Source organism: Heptranchias perlo, chromosome 21, assembly GCF_035084215.1.
Source record: "Heptranchias perlo isolate sHepPer1 chromosome 21, sHepPer1.hap1, whole genome shotgun sequence".
Lineage (NCBI taxonomy): Eukaryota > Metazoa > Chordata > Chondrichthyes > Hexanchiformes > Hexanchidae > Heptranchias > Heptranchias perlo.
Window position 1 is genome coordinate 43791797 of NC_090345.1, and position 26615 is coordinate 43818411.

Here is a 26615-nt window from a genome sequence, read left to right on the forward strand (position 1 = left end):
ATAACTTGCAGAGCATCATTTGTTTTCAAATCTTCGCATTCTTTCAGCCTTTATAAAAGGTACTTAAATCTCTCCTCCTAAACTGTACAAAGAACCTCTTCACATCCTCAGGATTATCTAAAGCACTCGGCAGTCAACTAATTACTTTTCAAAACTTAGCCACTGTTGTTTTGTAGGCAAATGCGGCAGCCAATTTATACACAGACTGTCCCACAAACTGCAAATGTGATGAACGGTGGTGTTGGTTGAGGGAGGAATGTTGGCTAAGATTGGCAGGGAAGAACTCCCTGCTCTTCTTCAAATAGTGCTCTGGGACATTTTGTATTAATCTGAACATGCAGACAGTTTAACATCTCATCAGAAAGACGAAGCAGCACTCCCTCAATACTGCACTGAAGTGTCAGCCTAGGATTTTGTGCTCAAGTCCTGGAGTGGGCCTTGAACCCACAACTTTCTAACTCAGAAGCCAAACTGACAGCCACCACATGACTCTCAAGTAAATTGCTAAATATGAAAATAATTCCAGCAAGGCAACACTGATAAAATAAAACAGAACCTCAGCAGGACAGTGAATGGTCGAGAAGAGCAAATATTAAAAACGTCACACAAATGAACACGAGAAAGCATTGTATCGGATAGGAAACTAGCCTTTCATTGAAAACCTTCTGTATCAGCATCCCATGAGTACCAACACTAGCAACACAGAATCAGTCAATCAATCCCTCTGCAAGCTCACACACCCTCACATCAGCAACACTTGGGAGTTTGTGTCAGCAACAAAGTATTTGATATTTCACGCTTACAACTTTTCTCTCACAGCCGAATTCTCAAAATGTCAGCCTGAGGCCTGCACTTGACAGCGAAAGCAATCTCCAAACAACAAATCATACTCACGGGTCTGAATATCACATCATGATTCCCTTCTATTGATCCTATCGGATTATTTCAACTCTTTGCTTGCTCTCCCAGACAATTCCGGTAAGTGAAGATCATTAGTCTATTCTGAGTATCTGGAGCTCAGGTAAGAACACCCATCCTGAACATGCCAAGCAAAGTTAGTGCCTGTCTCACTCAACCAAAGTCTTGTGATTTAACATATTAGTTTAGTTTGGCTCCAATCCAAAACCCGTTTTTAGTCCATGACCTGCAAAGTGTCCTTAAGAACTAATGAGCAATAACTGTTATATTGTTATGATATAAGGTGCCAGCTGTGGCTCAATGGGTAGCACTCTTGCCTCGGAGTTAGAAGGTTGAGGGTTCAAGCCCTGCTTCAGGGATTTGAGCACAAAATCTAGGCTGACACTCCAGTGCAGTACTGAGGGAGTGCTGCACTATCGGAGGTGGCGTCTTTCGGATGAGACGTTAATCCGAGGTCCAGTGTGCCCTTTCTGGTGGAAGTAAAGGATCCCATGGCACTATTTTGAGGAAGAGCAGGAGAGTTCTCCCCTGGTGTCCTGGCCAATATTTATCCCTCAACCAACATCACTAAGAAACAGATTATCTGGTCACCGTAACATTGCTGTTTGTGGGAGCTAGCTGTGTGTAAATTGGTTGCCGTGTTTCCACAGCACACAACAGCGATTGCACTTCAAAAAAGTACTTCATTGGCTGTAAAGCGCTTTGGGACATCCTGAGGCCACGGAAGGTGCTATATAAATGCAAGTCTTTCTTTCTTATAATTTAGAGATACCATTTTATAACTAATCCCACATTGCATATCTAGTCTCTTTCAACTTCTGAGGAGGTGCTGTGCATCTTAAATCGTCCATGCTCAGATATCTTTTCATGGTCGCACATATCTGCTGTAAGAAGCTTATAAAATGGATGAAGGAGCAGCTCTCCTTCACAGTGAAGTCTTTTTGCTTATCTTAGCCATACCGCAATTTGTATCTGACATATAACTTGATCATCGGTAGAAAAGTAACACAGTAAATTCCAATACAATCGTATAGCAACTAAATCGAGTCAAAACCCTTTTCAGTCTTTATATCGTTGAGCACTTACTTGCTCTAGTAAGTCTGTTCCCTCCTGCACTGCCATCTTCTCCTGCTAAAGATGAAAGCTGCTGATCCAATTAATGAGTACTTGGATAAAGAAACTCACTGTGGCATTACATCAGGTCTAAAAATACTGACCAGGGTAGTGGAGTTATAAATATTACTGATTTCGCGAAAGAAGTTCATGGACAGAACGGAATAATACACCCTGTTCCTGCAAACTTAAAAAAAGGCCATACCTATAATGTCCTCGCAACTCTTGCATATGATTTCCCAAGATTCCCAGTGAGCTTACCATATTTGTCGGGTCCCTTCACACAGTCTACATGTAAATGCGATATGGACGTACCAGAATAGCAGCAGCAGCTGCTTCATAACCTCTTTTGTGCGCTTGCTTATCAGCTCGTTTTCTACAATGCAGAGCACTTCTGGCTGCCCAAGTCAACAGCCCTCATTAAAAACAAATCATCCATGGTTAGAAAATACTGCCCTAAGTCAACTCTCGGGTTTATGAGGATTTGCATATTCATTCCTGTGGAATTACCATTACTGCACTGTGGAATATGGAGTATTAAACAAAAAGCAGAAACAACAACTTGCATCTTTATATCGCCTTTAATGTAGTAAAATCTCCCACGGCACTTCACAGAAGCATAATCAGACAAAATATGACACCGAGCCACATAAGGAAATGTTAGGACAGATAACCAAAAGCTTGGTCAAAGAGGTAGGTTTTAAGGAGCATTTTGAAGGAGGAGAATGAGTGAGAGAGAGAGGCGGAGAGGTTTAGGGAGAGAATACCAGAGTTTCGGGCCCGGGCAGCTGAAGGCATTGCCGTCAATGGTGGGGCGATGGAAATCGGGGCTACGCAAGAGGCCAGAATTGGAGGAATGCAGAGATCTCGGAGTGTTATAGAAACGACCTCGGTCACTGGTAAAATACTAAGCATGATGATAATGATCTTGCACTGGCAGGAGGTTCGTTGACTTTGCATAATTTACCAGAAGCTTTTCTGTGCACGCTGGTCACTTTGAGCGGGTCATAGATGGTATCAGACTTGTGCACGTGACACACAGTGTTTCCAATAAGAGTGTTTGTAAACGCCCATGATGCAGCATTGTAACTGTAACAATTAAGCAAGCTCTGAGCTTCTATCCTGCCCAGCTGTATATGGCTTACAGAAATGAATTTCTGGTTTGCAAGCCAAAAAGTGGGCATGTGTCTTCAATTGGACTTAAGTAAGAAAACTTTCATGCACTCTGTTGTTTGTTCGTACTACTGAAGAAGCCCTTCCATGTCATTCCAACTGTGATACGTCATCTCAGGAAGCTGGTGGTATCACTGCAACTAAGGGCCAATTCAGATTTTTTTAAAACTCATTCTCGGGAATGTTGCTGGCAAGGCCGGCATTTATTGCCCATCGCTAGCTGCCCTTGAGAAGGTGGTGGTGAGCTTTCTTCTTGAACCGCTGCAGTCCGTGTAGTGAAGGTTCTCTCACAGTGCTGTTAGTAGGGAGTTTCAGGATTTTGACCCAGCGACAATGCAGGCCGATATACTTCAAAGTCAGGATGGTTTGTTACTTGGAGGGGATCTTGGAGGTGATGGTGTTCCCTTGCATCTGCTGCCCTTATCCTAGGCGGTGGAGGTCGTGGGTATGGGAGGTGCTGTCGAAGAAATTGCCCGGTATGGACCACAGAACAGATCTACTAATTTCACACAGGTGTAGTGAGAGGCGCTGCAATGGACACACTGACTCCACCTGTAAAATGGATCAATTCAGAGCCTCAAAAAGATAGCAGACGGCCTCAAAACATCTCAAAGTACTTCACAACCAATCTTTCAAAGAGTAGTCACTCTTGTCCTGTAGGCAGACACAGCAGCCAATGTATGCACAACAAGATGCCACAAACGACAAACGAAATGAAACACCAGTTGATCTGGTGGTGTTAGTCGAGGGAGGAATGTTCGCCAGGAGACACAACACTGTCAGGTCTAGGAGCACATCAACGCATGGGCCTACGGAACCCGTGCCCAGGGGTCCCAGCCAAATATGCCGCCAGCCAGGAGCCCCCTGAGCACAGCTCTATCTTAAATGGCGCCTATTGCTGTTTTTTTAGTTACCCGAGCAGACTCCCAGATCCTGGCACCAAGGAGACTGGTCGCTCCTGCACCGTGGCACTATTCGAAGAAGAGCAGGGGAGTTCTCCCAGTGTCCTGGCCAACGTTTATCCCTCAACCAACACTACTAAAACAGATGATCTGGTCATTTATTTCATTCCTATTTGTGGGACCTAGCTGAGTGCAAGTTGGCTGTCACGTTTCCCTACATTACAACAGTGACTACACTTCAAAATTACATCGCTGGTTGTGCAGCTCTTTGGGACATCCTGAGGTCATGAAAGGCACTATATAAATGCAGGTTCTTTCTTTTTTGACTGGCCTTTTGAGGGACAAATGTGACTTCCACAAACACTTGGAGTAGAAACATCACAGATCAGTTTACCACAGGAGTCAGAATGAACCAGTGTCACTCAATCCTAAGTGAAAATGTCGCAAAGAATATCAAAACAGGAAAGATGGCCCGAAGGGAATTGATGCCATGTACAATGTTTGTTTATATTCACATTCCTATTGTTAAATCCTTGTGTATAGGCTGTATTATAACACTACATTGCATCTTCTCATCACTTTCAGGTAATTATATTACATTGCTCATGTCACCCTGACATGAAAACATTGATCCATTTTACGACAATAAGATTTGGACAACTGCTTATCAAGCCACGGATAAGAAGAAATCGCACAGATAACCAGAACAAAATATTTACTACCATCTCATTTTTATCCTTGTAATTCATATCCTTTCATTCAAATCCCTCCATGACCTTGCTCCTCCCTATCTCTGTAACGTCCTCCAGCCCTACAACCCTCCGAGATCTCAGCATTCCTCCAACCCTAACCTCTTGCGTATCCCCGATTTTCATCGCCTCACCATTGGCGGCCGTGCCTTCAGGCCCCAAGCTCAGCAATTTCCTCCCTAAACCTCTCCGCCTCTCTCTCCTCCTTCAAGGCTCTCCGTAAATCCTACCTCTTGGACCAAGTTTTTGGTCACCTGTCCTAATATTTCCTTATGTGGCTGGGTGTCAAACTTTGACTGATAATGTTCCTGTGAAGCACCGTGGGACATTTCACTATGTAGAATGGCGCTGTATATATGCAAATTGTTGTTGTTATAGTCTGGCTTGAGCAAAGTCTTGGGGCAGTACTCACTTCAAACTATTGGGGAGTGAGTAGCCGCTTAAGAAGGTGAAGGAACACATCAATAGACCCCTGTGGATGGAAGTGTGAAGACCATGGAGCATTAAGGTAGCAATCTTACCGAATGAACAGAAATAGAAAACTACTGCAGGTAATGAGAGGGAACAGAGGAATGATTTATATGGATGTTTGCAAGATCGCAGTGTGACACCAGTTTTATCCTAGACTAAGAGTTACGATGATCAATGAAAATTCCAAGGACCAAGTTACAGAAAAGAAAATCCAACTCCCCAGTGCTTTCCCCCTCCCTATTTCTGCTGTGTGATCATGAAGTCAAGATTGGAGTGGGATTAGTTGGGTTCTAACAGCTTGCGGTGTGTCAGCTTGGCCAAGTGGTGGAATTCGTGCCTCTGAATCAGACGGTCGTGGGTGCAAGCCCCACTCCAAGCTGACATTCCAGTGCAGTACTGAGGGAGTGCTGCACTGTCAGAGGTGCTATCTTTCAGATGAGGCATTAAACTGAGGCGCTGTCTGCCTGTGCAGATGGACGCAAAAGATCCCACAGCACTATTCAAAAGGAAATTCTCCTAGTCGCATGGACAACATTCATCCCTCGATAAACAGCTCCAAAAAAAAATTATCTGGTCATTATTCTCATTGTTGTTTGTGGGATCTTGCTGTGTGCAAATAGGCAGCCACAAAGCAACAGTGACCAAAAGTAATTGATTGGCTGTGAAATGATTTGGGATGTCCTAAGAATGTGGAAGTTGCTACATAAATGCAAGTTCTTTCTTTTCTCTCCCTCAAAGTGAAGCATCTCATGAAAGTGAGCCAATCTATCAGGCAGTCTGGCTGAGAACTGACAAAGTTCATCCAACTGAATAACTGTGAGCAGCAGGAAGCCCTGGGACTCCAGCTCATATGTCACTAAATATTTGGGTCACACAGATCGAGATTCTTTCAGGGGACATAGTGAATGATAACAAGGTTCACAAATTAAAACAAGAGCCCTACTATAATGTATACATCAAACAAGAGTAACGATATTCGACTTCAACAACCTCAATACAACCATTAAATTACATATATGCTCTCGAGTAATCACAGAAGTTCCATGGAGGATCAGATTAGAATAAGACCCTGCAGTATAACCCACAGCAGAGCTCAATGGAGAGATCTGAATCAATAATGTCACATGTGGCTCCTGGTGGTTATTACACATCATTGCTTTTTTACTCTTTGTATTTCTGATGCTCTAAGTTTTCCCCGACTCCCCAGCAGAGAGTTCGATGCCAAGACAATTCTTGGCCTGGCTGCTGCCAGGTGTATGGTATACCGCCGTGGTAGGAGTTAACTTATCACTAGATGCCTCTCTGGGGGAACAGCCAACCCATTGCTCTACGTCACGCCCTCACGGGCATATTAAGATGAGGTACTTGTTACGTGGAGAACTGTAGAAAAGCAGTGAGTGGAGCATGCGGTGTATGCCAACATGCTGTGTACAACTTGCTGTGTGCCACAGCTTGCTTGGAATGCTCCTTCCCCCCTCATTTGAATGAGTACGTTGAACCTACGCCTATCGCAGGACCTGCTCACCCCTAAGGAGAAGCCAAGAAATCCTGGGTCAATGTAAAGGGGGCAGAAACCCAGTGTAACAGGTCTTTGCTCCTTTACCTGACCTTTGAGTCCAGGTAATAGGTGCTTCTCAGAAGTGGGGGGGGGGTGGAGAACGAGGCAAATGTCAGGAGAACTTTTGTCTTATTTTGGCGTTGGGAAGTTAACAAGGTGAAAGATAGGATCTGCGTGACTTACAAGAAATCAGCTGCCATTTACCACCAGTATCAGTAGTGAGTGCAGCACTAAAGCCTCCTCTCACCTTTGATTTGCTTTCTGGTGCGTGGGGAATAGTGGGGGAAGAAACAGGAAAGAATGACACTTTTCTGTAAAGCCTGCATTGCACATGTGCAGCAAGAGGAAGGACTTTTGAGGCAATACTTTGCTGAGCCAAGCATTACAATAGAGTACTTGGGCAAAGTACATTTTTAAACTGTTTGATGAGAATCAACTACAATAACTTGCATTTATTTAGCGCCTTCAATGTAGTAAAATGAGCCAAGGCGCTTCACAGGAGTGTAATCAAACAAAAATTGACACTGAGCTACATATGGAGATATTAGGACAGGTGACCAAAAGCTTAGTCAAAGAGGTAAGTTTTAAGGAGTGGCTTAAAGGAGGAGAGAAAGAGAGGTAGAGAGGTGGAGAGGTATAGGGAGGGAATTCCAGAGCTTAGAGCCTAGGCAGTTGAAGGCACAGCTGCCAACTGTGGAGTAAAGGAGATCGGGGATGCGCGAGAGCCAGAATTGGAGTGGTGCAGAGATCTCGGAGGGTTGTAGGGCTGGGGGAGGTTACAGAGATAGGGAGGGACAAAGCCATGGTGGGATTTGAACACCATGATGCAAATTTTAAAATCGATGCATTGTCGGACCGGGAGCCAATGTAGGTCAGCATGCACAGAGGTGATGAGTGAACGGGACTTGGTGCAAGTTAGGACACAGGCAACAGAGTTTTGGATGAGCTCAAGTTTATCAAGAACCAAGATTTTTTTTTGTCGAGAATCAAGACAACCTAACATTGTCTGCTCGGAGTGTAATCAAAGTCTTGTAAAGAATGAGCACTAAATCATACTTTATTGGCTTTGAAACAAAAGTAGTTGGGCTATAGGTGAAAACAAATGATAAGGATCAATCCCTTCCAAACAACGCAGGAAAGGAGAGGAACATTCCACACGAAAACTTGTCCCTCGCAGTGGGATCCTTGAGGGAACGAGTACTTGCACTGGTTTCAGTAAAAGATGCAAGCATCCCAATCGTCACATCTCTGAAATAAGCCAGCATTCAGTTTGAAATGTTCGACATAGAATATAAAATAATAATGTCCTATGTCATGATGTTGTAAAAACATTACTAGGTATAAAGTTTTCAAAGCTTCGGTGAATTGCACAAAGACCAAAGTTTAAGATCCATCAAAATAATGAATAGGCTTTCAATGAAATTGGTATTGTTAAGTTTACAAATGAGGGGTGATTATGCGGTGTACTGTTTCCAAAGAGAGGGGCATCCACAGGGAGCGTATCTCGGGAAATCGCGAGAGAAAGAACATCGCAGACTGCGTGCTTCCGATTCCCCAGGGTGCACTGTCTGGAGCCCCAGGGCGGGGAATGACCCGTATAATTGTTCAAATCTGACACCAATTCCAATTGAATGACCAGCACCGTGCACTCGATCCAAGCTTTAGGGCTGCAAGCACACTCAGGTTTTTTGGGCACTTCCCACAAGCCTTAAACATTTGAACTGCACTTTCCCTAGCCACACTTAGAATGATGTCAAAACGCTCACTCGATAAAGTTTTCAATCTGTAGTAAGTTTCACGTAACTTTCAATCGCAGACGAGGTTCTTACTGAAATCTGTTTCTTCCTAGCAAAGCACAGGTTGGATTTGATGATGCCAAATGCGTTTGGAGGTTTAAGCACCATTGTAAAATCCCAATACCAAAAGGAAAAATAAGACACTGATACTGAGTAGCAGCTTGGAAAGCTGTATCGGAGTGTGCCCAATATTTCATATGCTCAGCGATGATCTTATAGAATGACAACATATCAACACGGTCAGATTATTGGCCGCATTTCCTCGACTGTGCATCAGAAAGCAAGTGGAACATTGTTATGCAATTTGTTACCAGCTTGTGCAGACAGGAGCAGAGTGACCTGCTGTTCTTGATATTTGATTTTCACTGCAGGCTACAGTGAGCTACAGGATGTAACCCAATGAGGCCCAAAATGGCTGCTAGTCACTCAATGCTCTCTCTTGGAGGTAAGAGCTGGCTACCTGTGTGGCTGTGAAAGAAAGACCTTCAATTTATATACCGCCTTTCATGACCAAAGGGTGTTCCAATGTGCCTTACAGCCAATGAAGTACTTTTTGTTGGAAGTGTAGTCACTGTTGTAGAAAATGCAGCAGCCAGTTTGCACACAGAAAGTTCCCCCAAACAACAATGAAAGAAATCATCCGTTTTTAGGTGTTGGTTGAGGGATTAATGTTGGCCAGGACACCAGGAGAACTCCCCCTGCTCTCCTTCAAAAACTGCCTTGGGATCTTTTACATTGACCTGAGAAGACAGACGATCTAACATTGGTTCAACGTCTCATCCAAAAGACGGTACCTCCGACAATGCAGCATCCCCTCCGTACTGCAGAGGTGTCAGCCTAGGTTATGTGCTCGTCTCTGGAGTGGGACTTGAACCCACAACCTTTTGACTCAGAGATGAGCGTGCTACCCGAGCCACAGTTGACAAGCTGAAAAAGGACTTTCTCTAGGAAATAATAGGGGTAACTTTGTGAGGCCGTGCGGCTGATGAGGACTCTCACCTCTTTACCTGCAGCCCAGCTGTGCTCGACAAGACATAAGATTCTTTTCTGCCTGTGAAACACCAAAGAAAATCAGTGCTAATCTTATCCTTGCAATGAAAAACCTGTTGATCATTATAAGGGATGGTGAATACACCAGCACAAATGAGAAATGTATCTGGAAAGTAAGATTTGATCCGTACAGCTGAATGATTACGACAAGCAGTGATATTCACAACCAAATGACACTGTACATCACAGGCATCACACTGGCAGTAATGTGTCTGCAAACATAATTCCTCCTCTGAATGTTAAACCTTGCCAATCCAAGTTTGTTTGAACACTTGCCCTGGTGGATATGGCTACCAATTACATCCAAACACAAGATATGGTTTATATAAGATTTAGAATCATAGAATGATTACAGCACAGGAGGCCATTTGGCCTATCGAGCCCGTGCTGGCTCCTTCCAAGAGTAATCCGGTTAGTCCCATTCCCTCACTCTTTCCCTGTAGCCCTGCAAATTTTTTCCCTTCAAGTATTTATCCAATTCCTTTTTGAAAGCCATGATTGAATCTGCTTCCACCATCCTTTCAAGCAGTGCATTCCAGGTCATAACCACTCACTGCGTAAAGAAGTTTTCTCTCATGTTGCCTTTGGTTCTTTTGCCAATCACCTTCAATCTGTGTCCTCTGGTTCTCAACCCTTCCGCCAACGGGAACAGTTTCTCTCTATCTACTCCGTCTAAACTCCTCATGATTTTGAACACCTCTATCAAATCTCCTCTCAACCTTCTTTGCTCTAAGGAGAACAACCCCAGCTTCTCCAGTCTATCCATGTGACTGAAGTCCCTCATCCCTGGAATCATTCTAGTCAATCTTTTCAGCACCCTCTCCAAGGCCTTCACATCCTTCCAAAAGTGCGGTGCGCCCTTTTAGATATCCACCAACTTGCTGCGGGGTGACCACCTTCCATAAATTCGGCAGGGTGGAGAGGAACAGCCAGAAGTCGTGGTCCACATGCGTACCAGCCACATAGGAAAGGAAAGGGATAAGGTCCTGCAGCTAGAGTTTCAGGAGCTAGGGAGGAAGTTAAAAAGCAGGACCTCAAAGGTAGTAATCTCTGGATTACTCCCAGTGCCACGTGCTAGTGAGTACAGAAATAGGAAGATAAGACAGGTTAATGCGTGGCTAGAGACATGGTGCAGGAGGGAGAGCTTCAGATTCTTGGGGTATTGTGACTAGTTCTGAGGCAGGAGGGACCTGTTCAAGATGGACAGGTTGCACCTCAACAGAGCTGGGACCAATGTCCTCGCGGGGAGGTTCACTAGTGCTGTGGGGGAGGGTTTAAACTAATTAGGCTGGGGGATGTGCACCAGGATGTAGCATTAGAAAGGAGAAACAAGGTGCACAAAGGATTGGGAGAGACAGATAGCACTAGACTAAGAAATGGTACTGTATTAGATAGGATCAGACTGAGAGAGAACACGAGAAGGTCTAAGATAGGTTTACAGTGCATGTGTGTAAACGCACAAAGCATGGTAAATAAGGTTGGTGAGCTGCAGGCACAAATAGCCACAGGGGATTATGATGTAGTGGAGATAACTGAGACCTGGCTCAAAAAAGGGCAGAATTGGGTACTAAATATTCCTGGATACAAGGTGTTCAGGAAAGGAAAAAAAGGAGGGAGGTGGGGTGGCAGTATTGATTAAGGGGAATATTGCAGTGCTGGAGAGAGAGGATATCCTTGAGGGGTCAAAGACAGAATCTATTTGGTTAGAGTTAAGAAATAATAGAGGTGCCATTAGACTTCTGGGTGTATTCTATAGGCCACCAATTAGTGGGAAGGACATAGAGGACAAGGAGCAATCTAGAGTAAAAGTACTTAATTGGAGGAGGACCAATTTCAGTGGGTTGAGAATGGATCTGGCCCAGGTAAATTGGAATGAAAGACTGCAGGCAAAACTGTAATCAAACAATGGGCAGCCTTTAAAGAGGAGATGGTTCGGGTACAGTCGAGGTATATTCCCACGAGGGGGAAAGGTAGGGCAACGAAAGCCAAAGTTCTCTGGATGATGAAAGAGATAGAAAGTAAGATGAAGCAGGAAAAGGGGATGTATGACAGATGTCAGGTTGATAATACAAGTGAGAACCAGGCTGAACATAGAAAGTACAGAGAAGAAGTGAAAAAGGAAATAAGAGGGGCAAGGAGAGTGTGTGAGAATAGTCTGGTGACTAACATAAAAGGGAATCCTAAAGTCTTTTATAGGCATATAAATAGTTAACAGGTATTAAGAGGAGGAGTGGAGATGATTAGGGACCAAAAAGGAGATCTACGCATGGAGGCAGAGGGCAAGGCTGAGGTACTAAATGAGTACTTTGCATCTGTCTTTAGCATGGAAGAAGATGCTGACAAAGTCACAGTAAAAAGGGGAGGTAGTTGAGGTACTGGATGGGCTAAAAGTTGAAAAAGAGGAGGTACTAGGAAGGCTGGCTGTACTTAAAGTAGATAAGTCACCTGGTCCGGATGGGATGCATCCTAGATTGCTGAGGGAAGTAAGGATAGAAATTGCAGAGGTGTCGGCCATAATTTTCCAACCATCCTGAGATACGGGGGTGGTGCCAGAGGACTGGAGAATTGCAAATGTTACACCCTTGTTCAAAAAAGGGTGTAAGGATAAACCTGGCAACTACAGGCCAGTCAGTTTAACCTCGGTGGTGGGGAAACTTTTAGAAACAATAATCCGACAAAATTAATAGTCACTTGAACAAGTGTGGGTTAATAAAGGAAACCCAACATAGATTTGTTAAAGGCACATCGTGTTCGACTAACTTGATTGAGTTTTTTGATGAGGTAACAAAGAGGGTTGATGAAGGCAATATGGTTGATGTTGTGTATATGGACTTTCAAAACTTGTCAGCAAAATTGAAGCCCATGGAATAAAAGGGCCAGTGGCAGGCTGGATACAAAATTGGCTAAGTGACAGGAAACAGAGAGTAGTGGTGAACGGTTGTTTTTCAGAGGGAGGGAGGTATACGGTGGTGTTCCCCAGGGGTCAGTACTTGGACCACTGCTTATTTTGATATATATTAATGACTTGGACTTGGGTGTACAGGGCACAATTTCAAAATTTGCAGTTTACACAAAACTTGTAAGTGTAGTAAACAGTGAGGAAGATTGTAATGGACTTCAAGAGGACATAGACAGGCTGGTGAAATGGGTGGACACATGGCAGTTGACATTTAATGCAGAAAAGTGTGAAGTGATAAATTTTGGCAGGAAGAATGAGGAGAGGCAATATAAACTAAATGGTACAATTCTAAAGGGGGTGCAGGAGCAAAGAGACCTGGGGTATATGTGCACAAATCTTTGAAGGTGGCAGGACAGATTGAGAGAGCGGTTTAAAAATACATACGCAATCCTGGGCTTTATAAATACAGGGATAGAGTACAAAAGCAAGGAAGTTATGTTGAATCTTTATAAGACACTGGTTCGGCCACAACTGGAGTATTATGTCCAATTTTGGGCACCACACTTTAGGAAGGATGTGAAGGCCTTTACACAGTGAGTAGTTATGATCTGGAATGCGCTGCCTGAAAGGGTGGTGGAAACGGATTCAATTATGGCTTTCAAAAGGGAATTGGATAAGTACTTGAAGGGAAAAAATTTGCAGGGCTACAGGGAAAGAGTGAGGGAATGGGACTAACCGGATTACTCTTGGAAGGAGCCAGCACAGGCTCGTCGGGCCAAATGGCCGCCTTCTGTGCTGTAACCATTCTATGAATTTTCTGAACCCTCTCCATGACGTCCTTTACCATGGCACCAGGGAGGCAACACACCATACGGGACTCATGTTGACGGTCACAGAAATGCCTGTCTGTTCCCCCCGACTATCGAATCTCCTATGACTACTGCATTTACTACACTTCACTGTGCCCCCCCTGTGCAGTCCTTTGCCCCATGGTGCCATGTTCAGGACTGCACTCCTTCAAGGTGTCGTCACCCTCACTGGGATTCAATGCTGAATATCAGTTTGAGAGTGCCACACACCCAGAAGATTCCTGCACTGCCTGCCTCTTCCTACCCTTTCGGATGGCCACCCACTTGTTATCCTGAACTCTCTGTGGCTGCGGGGTTACCACCTCCTGGAACGTACGATCCAGGAAACCTTCAGCCTCCCTTATGCTCTGCAGTGACTCCAGCTGCCCCACAAGCTCAGAAACCCTCAGCTTAAACTCAAGCAACTGGAGAAATTTCCTGCACGTGTGGCCCTCCAGGAGACATGGAGCATCCTGAAGTTCCCACATGGCGCAGGAATTGCAGGCAATGGGTCTCAGCTGCCAGTCCATTATATTTAGAACCACTTTTTTCCCCCTAAACTCCCTTTCCATGCTCGATTATTATTAATTTCCTTACTGTTTACTTCCCCGATTCACCTACCCTTTTATTCTGGGTCTCTCAGAATGCCTCCTCTCTGTTCACTGTCCTTCCCCCTCTACCCGAATTCCCACTCGCTTCACAATCCACTCCGTTCGCATTACGTTTTGTGTTTCAGCAGATAACCTTCTCTTCGTACACCTTTTGAGAACAGCAGTTTACAACTGCTCAATCAGCTTCCAACTCACAGTAATTACCCTCTATTCAGGCAATCACTTACAGCTAATTGACTGTTAACTGCCACTGACTTGCAGTTTCTGTTAACTGTTATTTAACTTGCAGTTTCGTTCAAAGTTCTACATTAAATTTTAAACTAAATTTGCCTTTCACATCTGCACAGTAGTGTCTGGTTCGTGCACACACACACACGTGAGCAACAATTACTGTGCATTTGTAAATGCTGTGCCTTCAGTGACAGTTTAGGTATCATTACAGCCCTTCAGCTTCCCATAGAATCAATGAATAACTTTTAAGCATTTGCTACTAATTGGTATTTGTTGTACCAAATAAGCAACCAGCCGTGTTACATTGATGTATGTTCCATGTGTGGTCGTTTCCAATCACTTCCAATCTGATCCTGACAATAAGAAATCCACTGATCATTCTAAAGGAGGACAAATGTAAGGAATCTTACCACACCAGGTTATAGTCCAACAGTTTTATTTGAAAAACACAAGTTTTCGGAGCTTACCTCCTTCATCAGGTGACGCATAGTGTTTTTAGAACCTCTCACTCACCTGACGAAGGAGGTAAGCTCCGAAAGCTTGTGTTTTTCAAATAAAACTGTTGGACTATAACCTGGTGTTGTAAGATTCCTTACATTTGTCCACCCCAGTCCATCACCGGCATCTCCACATAAAGGAGGACAAGCACAGGAGCACCATGGGAAATTAATGTGGAACGTGGCCCTGTGTGTAAGTTGTAAAGCACATCACAATGATTACATTTTGGGCACCGATGTTAACATCACAGCATCCTGTACTGAGGCAGACTGCTGCTGGTCATCAGTCAGTCGGTTGACAGATTGGGGAGGACCAGGGGACATGCATTTAAACTACGCAAGTGGAGGAATAGGCCAGATGTTGGGCGGTTCTTCTTTTCCCAGAGGGTAGTGAGCCTCTGGAATACGTTGCCAGCTGGTGTGGTGAGTGCTGACTCGCTGCACATCTTGAAGAGGGAGCTGGACTGGTTCTTGGCTGGTGCAGAGATCCCATCACATAGAAGGGTAATTGAACAACACATTCAACATGCATATGTGAACTGATTGCCTGGACTGGTTTCAATTGTCTGAGAGGAATTTTCCAAAGTTCTTTTTCCCTTATTGGCCCTGGTCTTTTTTGTACCTCTCCCAGGAGATTACATTGCTGCGGGGGATGGGTGGTCATAGAAGTGTCTAGTCGGGATGCTCCAAGCATCACAAGTGGGGGCAGGCTTGATAGACCAGCTGGTCTTTTCCTCCCCATCATTTTCGTACGTTCGTATAGTTTCGTCTCTAACTTTCATAGAAGGCAAAGACAATCAGGCAAGAGCTGGTCTCCGCAAAACTGAATCAAATTTTAAATATTTATTTTAATACTCAGACATCTGTCCGTGGGGATCCAGGATAAGCAAGAGGGAAAGACTTGCATTTATTTAGTGCCTTTCATGACCTCAGGACGTCCCAACGGACTTTACAGCCAATGAAATACTTTTGAAGTGCAGTCACTATTGTAATGTAGGAAATGGGGCAAGCCAATTTGCGCACAGCAAGATCCCACAAACAACGTGATAATGACCAGATAATCTGTTTTAGTGATATTGGTTGAGGGATAAATATTGGCCAGGACACCTGGAGATCACCCCTGCTCTTCTTTGAAATAGTGCCATGGGATCTTTTACATCCACCAGATGGGGCCTCAGTTTCATGGCTCATCAGCACATGTAAATTTATGGTGGGTTTTTAAGCAATGTTTGCTTGGGCATTCTAACTGACCAAACACTCGCAGTCAATGGCAAACAATGGCTGACTAGATCAGAAAAACCCGTGAAACACACAACATAAATATTCATTCAGGGAAGATTGCGTTCTGATGAAACAAGGCATCTTGGTGCCACAGTTAACACCAGAATCCGGGGGGGGGGGAGGGGGGGGGAAACAGGCCAGGGTCTGGGTGAAACGCCCAAGATGTCGTTCCTGGGAGGGGTGCAGAGAGGCCGAAGAGAGCAGCAGGCAGTTTGCCATTTAAATGTGACTAGGTTTGTGGTTCAAGTGGACTGGGAGTTCTGTCAGAGCACCGGGAGGAACCTGCAGCAGATTAGTGTAAACACTCCCTGAGGTGGACATTTTGAAATTATCTGTGGCATGATTGGCTGTCTTTGAGAAGGTGGCAAAATGGCTGGCAACAAATGGCCTTTTAATGGAGGTCCCAGCCCAGGTGGGTCAGTGACCCGCTGATTCTGCATTCCAGCAAGGAAAGCCAGAGCAGGATACTCAACGTCAGTTTGTATTTATACAAGGCTTTAACGTAGATAAAAGTCTCAAGGCTCTTAAGATGTAATGACATGTATTTGTTTCCGATTTCCACCATTCGGTATTAAACTCCACCTGCTCTTTACCCAGCATCATTTATCCATTACTACGTTTGCTAACCTGTGTTGTAACACTGGGATGTACCAGCATAAAAGTTTTTGCATTAATAAAGGAAAGTCACTCCCCCTCCAAAGCCTGCTGCATTGACTGTGTGCTGCAGGAGTCAGGCACGGAGAGCTGAGCCACACACGTGGCAGGCACACAGCACTGCAGTGATGTTACATCATGTCATGCTGCTGCCCATGTTAACTAGGTTCACTGTCACCCAGATTTTAACAGTGCTTTACATATTAAAGATTGGAATCAATCATCATATAATTAAATCCGTAAAACCTGCACTGCATTATTCTTTAATAGAGACAGACAGACAGAGAGGGAGACTGAGAGAAATGCAGAGAGATAAAGAAAGAGAGACAGACATTGAAAATTGTTCAATATCTTTGCTCTTTACTGCAGTGTTGCGTGTTTATGTGGAACTGTCACTGTTACATGTTAGTTCCACAACACATACTGTCCTGAGCTGGGGCAGAAACTGGCTTTGTGGGAAGTAAACATTCTACTATGACATGCCTGGCACTGGCAGTAGGGGTCTCAGCACTGCAGTTAAACCAAATCACTTGAAAACCAAACAGCGGCGAGCTCCAGAACGACATCACTTCAATCTCCCACCAGTGGTGTCGTTCTGGAGCTCGCCGCTGTTTGTTGAAGTTCTCAGTGATGTAACAGGGGTGCAGCACCTCCTGACATCAACCAATCCGCCCAGCCAGTCTGACTTTCCTCCCATTCCACAGCAAACGCACTTGTTAACCAATCACAAAGCAACATGCGCTGCGGGTCTCCAACTCCCAGATTGCACCTACCATCCATCTGGAGGAAGCTTTGCGGAGGCAAACAGCAGGATATGGTCTGCCATTCCCTTTGATACTCGCTGCTGCAGAGATGTTGAATTATTTATTCCGTCATTTTTTTCTTAAAACATCATTTCACACTGCAGCCGTTCAGAAGGTTCACCTGACAGAAAATGCACCCCGCAAAAAATTTGGCCACAGATGATCGATATCCACAACATCTTAAAGCAGGGCAGTTAAAAGGAACAGCACTGAGCCATCATCATCCAGCGAAAGAGGAATTTGGTAAATGGGTTTCATTCCTTTTAAAACACTTGATTTTCATCTTGCTATGGTCCCTCATACAATATGAATGGAGTTTTTTTTAAAACTCATGCAGCACCAATTATCAATAGTTATGCTGCAGATAGGTTCTGCCCATGACCATTGGGTGGAGGTACTGGGCAGATATTTCCTGCATAAGGAACATTAGGAACAGGCGTAGGCCATTCAGTTCCCCAAGACTTCTCCACCATTCATTAAATCATGGCTGATTTACTCGCCTGTGTTCCCTATCTCTTGATACCCTCACCTAACAAAAAATCTATCTATCTCAGTCTTGAAAGCTCCGATTGACCTAGCCTCAAAAGCCATTATAGAGAGAATTCCAGATTTCGACTACCCTTGGTGTGAAAAAGTGCTTCTTTACTTCACTCCTGAACGGCCTAGCTCTAATATTACGATTTGTTCTTAATCCCACACCAGAGGAAATAGTTTCTCCGTATCTACCCTATCAAATCCTTTCAACTTTTTAAACACTTCGATCAAATAACCTCTCAATTTCCTATACTCAAGAGAATACAAGCCAAGTTTAGGCCACCTGTCCTCATAATTTAATCTTCTAAGCCCTGGTATCATTCTAGTGAATCTACACTGCACCCTCTCCAAGGCCAGTATATCCTTCCTGAGATGCAGTACCCAATACTGAACACAGTACTCCAGATGGGGTCTGAACAAGGCTCTGTGCAACTGAAGCATCACTTCCTCCCCTTTTGTACTCCTATTGTGGAGGAGGCAGTCAGGATCTGCAGCGAAAGTGTGACCAAAGACAGGCAGAAAGGATTGAAGGGGCAGCTAGATAACTACATGAGGGAGAATAGAAGGTTATGCAGATAGGGCTAGATGAAGTAGGGTGGGAGGAGGCTCGTGTGGAGCATAAACACCGGCATAGACTAGCTGGGCTGAAGGGCCTGTTTCTGTGCTGTTGATTCCATGTAATTTTAACATTGCTGGTGCCACGTTCAAAACTAGTTCAATAATTAAAGGCAGTCATTAGTGAGCCTCTGGGATACGTTGCCGACTGGTGTGGTGGGTGCTGACTCTCTGCCTTCAGGAAGGAGCTGGACTGGTTCTTGACTGGGGCAGAGATCACATCATATAGAAGGTAAGTGGATTAACCAGGACTGGTTTCCATTGCTTGAGAGAAGGAGATTACATGGCCGTTGGGAGGGGAGGAAGTTCTGATGCTCCAGGCATCATGAGTGTGGGGCGGACTTGAAGGACCAGCTGTTTTTTTCCTGCCCATCATTTTCATATGTTCGTAAACTCAATTAAACATGTAATGCACATTGCACAGACCCAATACATGACTATTCATTTGGTCACAGGGTATAAAAACATTACTACAGCATAGATCTAATGATATTGATCCTTTCAGTCACAGAAATACACCTGAAACTATTTTCTGATACCCACAAGTGCATTTTCCATTGAACTCTGATAAGGTGTAGGCACCCTGGCTGGATTCTCATTCTCTTCCTCTCCCTGGCTTCAGGACACTAAGGCCGATTGTATCACTCCCTATCACCGTAGCTGAGTTCAACTAAATCAGCACAGACCAGGCATTGAATCCAGAGCCTTTCAAGCCAACCTGGTGCATTTAACTTTTTTAAAAAATTCTTTCTGGGGATATGGGTGTTGTGGCAAGGCCAGCATTCATTACCCATCCCAGATGCCCTTGAGAAGGTGAGACTTCGCTAAGCAGTTGTCGAAATCTTACCATGTCGTAAAATGTATTACATGACCAATGTAATATAATTACCCGAAAGTGATGAAAAGGTGCAATGTGGTATTACAATGTAGTCTACGCACAAGGATTTAACAATAGAAATGTGAATACAAACAACATTGTACATGGCATTAATTCCCTTTGGGCCACATTTCCTGTTTTGATATTCTTTGCTACATTTGCACTTAGGATTGAGTGACACTGGTTCAATCCGACTCCTGTGGTCAGGTGATCCGTGATGTTTATACTCCAAGTGTTTGTGCAAGTCGTAAGTTAAATGGCAAGGCAAAAAAGAACGACTTGCATTTATACAGTGCAGGACAATGAATGGTCGAGAAGAGTAAATATTAAAAAGGTTGCACAAATGAACACAAAAGAAAGACTTGCTTTTCTTTAGCACCTTTTATAACCTCAGGACAACCCAAAGCGCTTTACAGCCAATGAAGCACAGCTGTAATGTAGGAAACGCAGCAGCCAATTTGCGCACAGCAATGTCCCGCAGACAGCAATGAGATAATAACCAGATAATCCATTTTAGGTGTTGGTTAAGGAATAAATGTCTAGGACATCGGGGCGAACGCCCCTGCTTTTCTTCGAATAGTGCCATGGGATCTTTTACGTCTACCTGAGAGGGCAGATGTCTCATCTGAAAGACAGCACCTCCGGCAGTGCAGCACTCGCTCAGTACGACATTGAACACCCAAAAGGTCTCTGAGGGTGATTCCTGTCTGTAGAACCACATCTTAAGTGAGGGAATTGGGGCTTACAAAGGAGCAAATATTCATTTAATTTTTTTTAAAAAAAAGCACAGATGCTTTTTATCCACAATAAATTACAAAAAAACAAAGCAAAACCAAAATACAGCAACATTGGTCGGTTACTAGATTCAGGATCAATCATCCCTTTGTGTAAACAAGAAAAAAAAATCAAAAAGAAAAGAATCAGTTTAATAGAGGGTATTGTTTTATCTGAGATAAACCTGCAATAATGACGTGTGAACCAGCAATGGAACATGCATTCTGATCAGAGAAGAAATCTGGGACAGGTTAACGTGGCAGTAAATCACCCCTCCTGCTGCATGCCCTCTCTCCTTGTCTGCCTTTCCCACCCCCATTCTCATCGATCAGCAGATACATTCAAATTACCCGACGATGCAGTGCGACAAATGTTAAATGTATAGCAGAAAATCAAACTAGTTTCGCTGGTTAAGGTGCTTGGCCAGAACTAGTACTGGAACTAAATGTTGTTTTGAATCTGATAATCACAAATTTTCTCTGAAGCTTTTAGTGGCAGGAATAAAATAGTCCAAAACCCGCAGTGCTGTTATATAGCTGGGTTAAAAAGATGCACTGAAAACTTAATGCAATAATCATAGAAACATAGAATGATACAGCACAGAAGGAGGCCATTCAGCCCATCGTGCTTGTGCCGACTCTTTGAAAGAGCTAGCCAATTAGTCCCACTCCCCTGCTCTTTCCCTACAGCCCAGTTAATTTTTTCCCTGCATGTAAATATCCCTTTTGAAAGTTATTATTGAATCTGCTTTCACCACCCTTTCAGGCAGTGCATTCCAGAACTCACTGTGGTAAAAAAAATTTCCTCATGTCACCTCTGGTTCTTTTGCCAATTACCTTAAATCTGTGTCCTCTGGTTACCAACCCTTCTGCCGCTGGCAACAGTTTCTCCTTATTTACTCTATCAAAACCATTCATGATTTTGAATCTCCCCTTAACCTTCTCTGCTCTAAGGAGAACAACCCCAGCTTCTCCAGTCTCTCCACATAACTGAAATCCCTCATCCCTGGTACCATTCTAGTAAATCTCCTCTGCATCCTCTCTGAGGCCTTGACATCCTTCCTAAAGTGCGGTGCCCTGAATTGAACACAGTACTCCAGCTGAGGCCTAACCAGTGTTTCATAAAAATGATTTTTTGAAAAATAATTAACTTACGATATTTCTTTGCTGCACATTTTCCGCAGTCCTCAAACAGATCCAAAGTGTAGTGCGGGGGAAAGCTACAGAGACTTTGATATTTCTACCTGGGCTCTCGGAGAGCAGCTTGAAGTGGAGACCAGTGAACCCTGTGAACCGTTTAGTCCACCTGCTGGAAGGCCAATAGAAATAGGCCACTGTTAGCCATACCTCTGTTGATGGGACCAACTAAAGGTCGGGTGCTGGGCAGCAGTGAGGCATGGGGCTTACCTCCTTTACAATATAGAATGCTGGAGGCAATGGGACTACTGCACACCCACTGCCAATGCAATACTATCATTGTAGAATTCAAGGTGTCAGCCTTGGCCCCAGTGGTAGCACTCTCACCTCCAAGTTCGGTTGGCAGGTTGTAACTAGTGGGGTGCCGCGAGGATCAGTGCTTGGGCCTCAGCTATTTACAATATATATCAATGACTTAGATGAAGGGACCGAGTGTAATGTTTCCAAATTTGCTGACAATACAAAGCTAGGTGGGAAAGTAAATTGTGAGGAGGATGAAAAGAGGGTTCAAAGGGATACAAACAGGTTAAGTGAGAGGGTGAGAAGGTGGCAGATGGAGTATAATGTGGGGAAATGTGAAATTATTCACTTTGGTAGGAAGAAAAGCGGAATATTTTTTAAATGGTGAGAGAACAACAAATGTTGGTGTTCAGAGGGATTTGGGTGTCCTTGTACACAAATCACAGAAAGTTAACATGCAGGTACACCAAGCAATTAGGAAGGCAAATGGTATGTCAGCCAAGGAGGACTTGCTGCAATTATATAGGGCTCTGGTGAGACCACACCTGGAGTACTGTGTACAGTTTTGGTCTCCTTACCTAAGAAAGGATATACTTGCTTTAGATGGGCTGCAACGAAGATTCACAGGGTAAATGCTAAAAGGTTGTTTCCCTTGGCTGAAGAGTCTAGAACTAGGGGGCATAGTCTCAGGATAAGGGGTTGGCCATTTAGGACTGAGATGAGGAAAAATTTCTTCACTCAGGGGGTTGTAAATCTTTGGACTTCTCTAGCCCAGAGGGCTGTGGATGCTCGGTTGTTGAGTGTATTCAAGACTGAGATCAATAGATTTTTGAACACTAAGGGAATCAACGGATATGGGGATCGGGCGGGAAAGTAGAGTTGAGGTAGAAGGTCAGCTATGATCTTATTGAATGACGGAGCAGGCCGTATGGCCTACTCCTGATCCTATTTCTTATGACCTTATGCCCTTATGAAGGTCCAGAGACTTGAGCACGTAATCCAGGCTGGCACTTGAGGGAGCGCTGCACTGTCAGAGGTGCCATCTTTCGGATGAGACATGAAACTGTGGGCCCGTCTGCCCTCTCAGGAGGGTCTTAAAAGATCCCATGGCACTATTCGAAGAACAGCAAGGGAGTTCTGCCAGGTGTCCTGGCCAACATTTATCTCTCAACTAACACCTAAAAATAGATGATCTAGTAGTTTATTTCATTGCTGTTTGTGAGAGCTTGCTGTGTGCAATTTGGCTGCCACGTTTCCTACATTGCAACAGCGACAAAACTTCAAAGGTACTTAGTTGGCTGTGAAGTGCTTTGGGAATTCCTGAGGTGGTGAAAGGCGCTATATAAACGCAAGTTGTTTCTTTCTTTAGAAGTGCCTTTGGAGAGATGTGCTAAATTAACTTTCGTAATCCTCCTTGCAGATGGGATTAGCTCAGTAGAAATCGCTGCGGTTATATTTAACAACAGTCCTTAACCATTTGCTACCTGCTATCTAACAGATACAGATATAGACAAGTGCCAGCTCCCCATTAATGTTTGAGTAGAGTATGGGTGACAACCACTTGTGAAAATGTATTTCATACATAGATGCTGCAAAAAAGTTCTGCAGATCAATCCAATCCAGCAAGATGGGAATTAAAAAGTCAACAGGAGGAATTTTCATGTTTTAATGAATTTTCCTGACATTTCGACAATGTCAAGCACACACATACCCCAGGCATGCAGGAGCCCTGCCATTTACCAACTCTGTCAATACTAGGTTGTACCCCACAACCCCTTTAACCTCTGCTGGAAAATTGCAGAATAAAAAGAACTTGCATTTATATAACGCCTTTCTTGACCTCAAGACGTCCCAAAGCGCTTTGCAGCCAATGAGGTGATTTTGAAGTGTAGTCTCTGTTGTAATGTAAGCAATAAGCATCTAGTTTAGAATACTGATAAACTCAAAAACAGATGACCCTGTGAACGGAGAGGACGTCGATAAATCGCCGAGACCCGAGGACGTTATCATCATCATAACTGGTGATTAAAATTAATAAATCTACCAGTTTTTAATGTGTGTTTTTGGCACCAAAATCCCAGCCTAGCCCTGGAAGAGTTGACTGTTGAGGAGGGTTTTACCATTGAGACTCCTCAAACGTTCACGCCGTTTTGATTGAAACAAAGTATGCCAAGTTCAGGTAATGTTTGAACCCTGCCACTGGATTTTAGCGAGCACTTTCCCTCCCTTCATAGATTCAGCGCAAGCTAAACTCTGAAACTGATGTACACAGTGAGAAGAGGTTTTCAGAGAAAAATCACTCCTCACTTTGTTCCCTATTTTCCTTTTTCTCCCCCTCAGTTCATTTTTCCTTTTTTTAAAAATTAATTCATGGGATGTGGGTGTCGCTGGCAAGGCCGGCATTTATTGCCCATCCCTAATTGCCCTTGAGAAGGTGGTGGTGAGCCGCCTTCTTGAACCGCTGCAGTCCGTGTGGTGAAGGTTCTCCCACAGTGCTGTTAGGAAGGGAGTTCCAGGATTTTGACCCAGCGACGATGAAGGAACAGCGATATATTTCCAAGTCGGGATGGTGTGTTACTTGGAGGGGAACGTGCAGGTGGTGTTGTTCCCATGCGCCTGCTGCTTTTGTCCTTCTAGGTGGTAGAGGTCGTGGGTTTGAGAGGTGCTGTCGAAGAAGCCTTGGCGAGTTGCTGCAGTGCATCCTGTGGATGGAACTCACTGCAGTCACCGTGCGCCAGTGGTGAAGGGAGTGAATGTTTAGGGTGGTGGATGGGGTGCCAATCAAGCGGGCTGCATTGTCCTGGATGGTGTCGAGCTTCTTGAGTGTTGTTGGAGCTGAACTCAACCAGGCAAATGGAGAGTATTCCATCACACTCCTGACTTGTGCCTTGTAGATGGTGAAAAGGCTTTGGGGAGTTAGGAGGTGAGTCACTCGCTGCAGAATACCCAGCCTTTGACCTGCTCTTGTAGCCACAGTATTTATATGGCTGGTCCAGTCAAGTTTCTGGTCAATGGTGACCCCCAGGATGTTGATGGTGGGGGAATCGGCGATGGAATTGCCGTTGAATGTCAAGGGGAGGTGGTTAGACTCTCTCTTGTTGGAGATGGTCATTGCCTGGCGCGAATGTTACTTGCCACTTATGAGCCTAAGCCTGGATGTTGTCCAGGTCTTGCTGCATGCGGGCTCGGACTGCTTCATTATCTGAGGGGTTGTGAATGAGGCAGTGGGATGTCATTGATGGGGAGTCAATGTCTATTTTGTGACCCCCCACTTTTATTTTTCAAACATTTTTACATGAAAGTTGAGCTCAACCAATGATATTAAGATGTACTAAAACATACATTCTCAAAAGATGAAGTGCAGTTATTGTTCTAACGCAGTAGAGAGCAGACATCGAACCTGGCACCTTCCCAGCCTGTACGATTCACTACTTTAACAAGTTGTGCCAGCGCTGGGGTCTGGTATAAAGAAAAGAAAGGACTTGCATTTGCAAAGAACCTCTCATGTCCTCAGGACGTCCTTAAGTGCTTCACAGCCATTCATAGAATCGTAGAATGATAAAGGACAGAAGTTGGTCATTCAGCCCATCCTGCCTGTGCCGGCTCTTTGAAAGAGCTATCCAATTAGTCCCATTCCCCTGCTCTTTCCCCGTAGCCCTGCAAGTTTTTTCCCTTCAGGTATTTATCCAATTCCCTTTTGAAAGATATTATTGAACTTGCTTCCACCACCCTTTCAGGCAGTGCATTCCAGATCGTAACAACTTGCTGTGTAAAAAAAATTCTCCTCATCTCCCCTCTGGCTCTTTTGCCGATTACCTTAAATCTGTATCCTTGTTACCCACCCCTCTGCCACTGGAAACAGTTTCTCCTTATTTAATGTATGATTGTGAACACCTCTATAAAAACTCTCTTTAACCTTCTCTGCTCTAAGGAGAACAATCCCAGCTTCTCCAGTCTCTCCATATAACCGAAGCCCCACATCTCTGGTACCATTCTAGTAAATCACCTCTGCACCTTTTCTTAGGCTTTGACATCCTTCCTAAATTGGGCACAATACACCAGCTGGGGGCTAACCAGTGATTTATAAAGTTTTAACATAATGTCCTTGCTTTTATACTCTATGCCTCTGTTTATAAAGCCAATGATCCGTATGCTTTTTTAAACAACCTTCTCAACTTGTCCTGCCACCTTTAAAGACTTGTGTACGTACACCCCCAGGTCTCTGTTCCTGCACCCACTTTAAAATTGTACCATTTAGTTCATATTGCCTCTCATTCGTTCTACCAAAATGCATCACTTCACACTTGTGTGTTAAATTGCAATTGCCATGTGTCTGCCCATTTCACCAGTCTGTCTATGTCCTCCTGAAGTCTTCTTCTACATTTCCAAGTTTCATGTCAACTGCAAACTTTGGAATGAAATGAAGTACTTTTTTGTGACACGCAGTCACTGTCGTCATGTCAGGAAACGCAGCAGCCAATTTGCTCACAGCAAACTCCATAAACAGCAATGAGATAAATGTCCAGTTAGTATAATTTTTCTAAGTGATGTTGGTTGAGGGATAAATATTGGCCAGGACACCGGGGAGAAATCCCCTAGTCGTCTTCAAAATAGTGCCATGGGATCTTTTCCATCCACCTGTAAGGGCATAAGGGCGCCTCGGTTTGATGTTGCATCCGAAAGACGGCATCTCCGACAGTGCAGCACTCCCTCAGTACTGCACTGGAGTGTCAGCTTGGATTTTATGCTCAAGTCTCTAGAGTGGAGCTGGAACCCATGACCTTAGGACTCAGAGGCGAGAGTGCTACAAACTGAGCCATGGCTG

General features: G+C 44.3%; 1 protein-coding gene across 3 annotated transcripts in view; it reads right to left on the bottom strand.

Moving 5' to 3' along the window:
- Nucleotides 1-26615, bottom strand: part of ank3b (ankyrin 3b) — a 467733-nt gene that overhangs the window by 219296 nt on the left and 221822 nt on the right. The window lies entirely within an intron of this gene.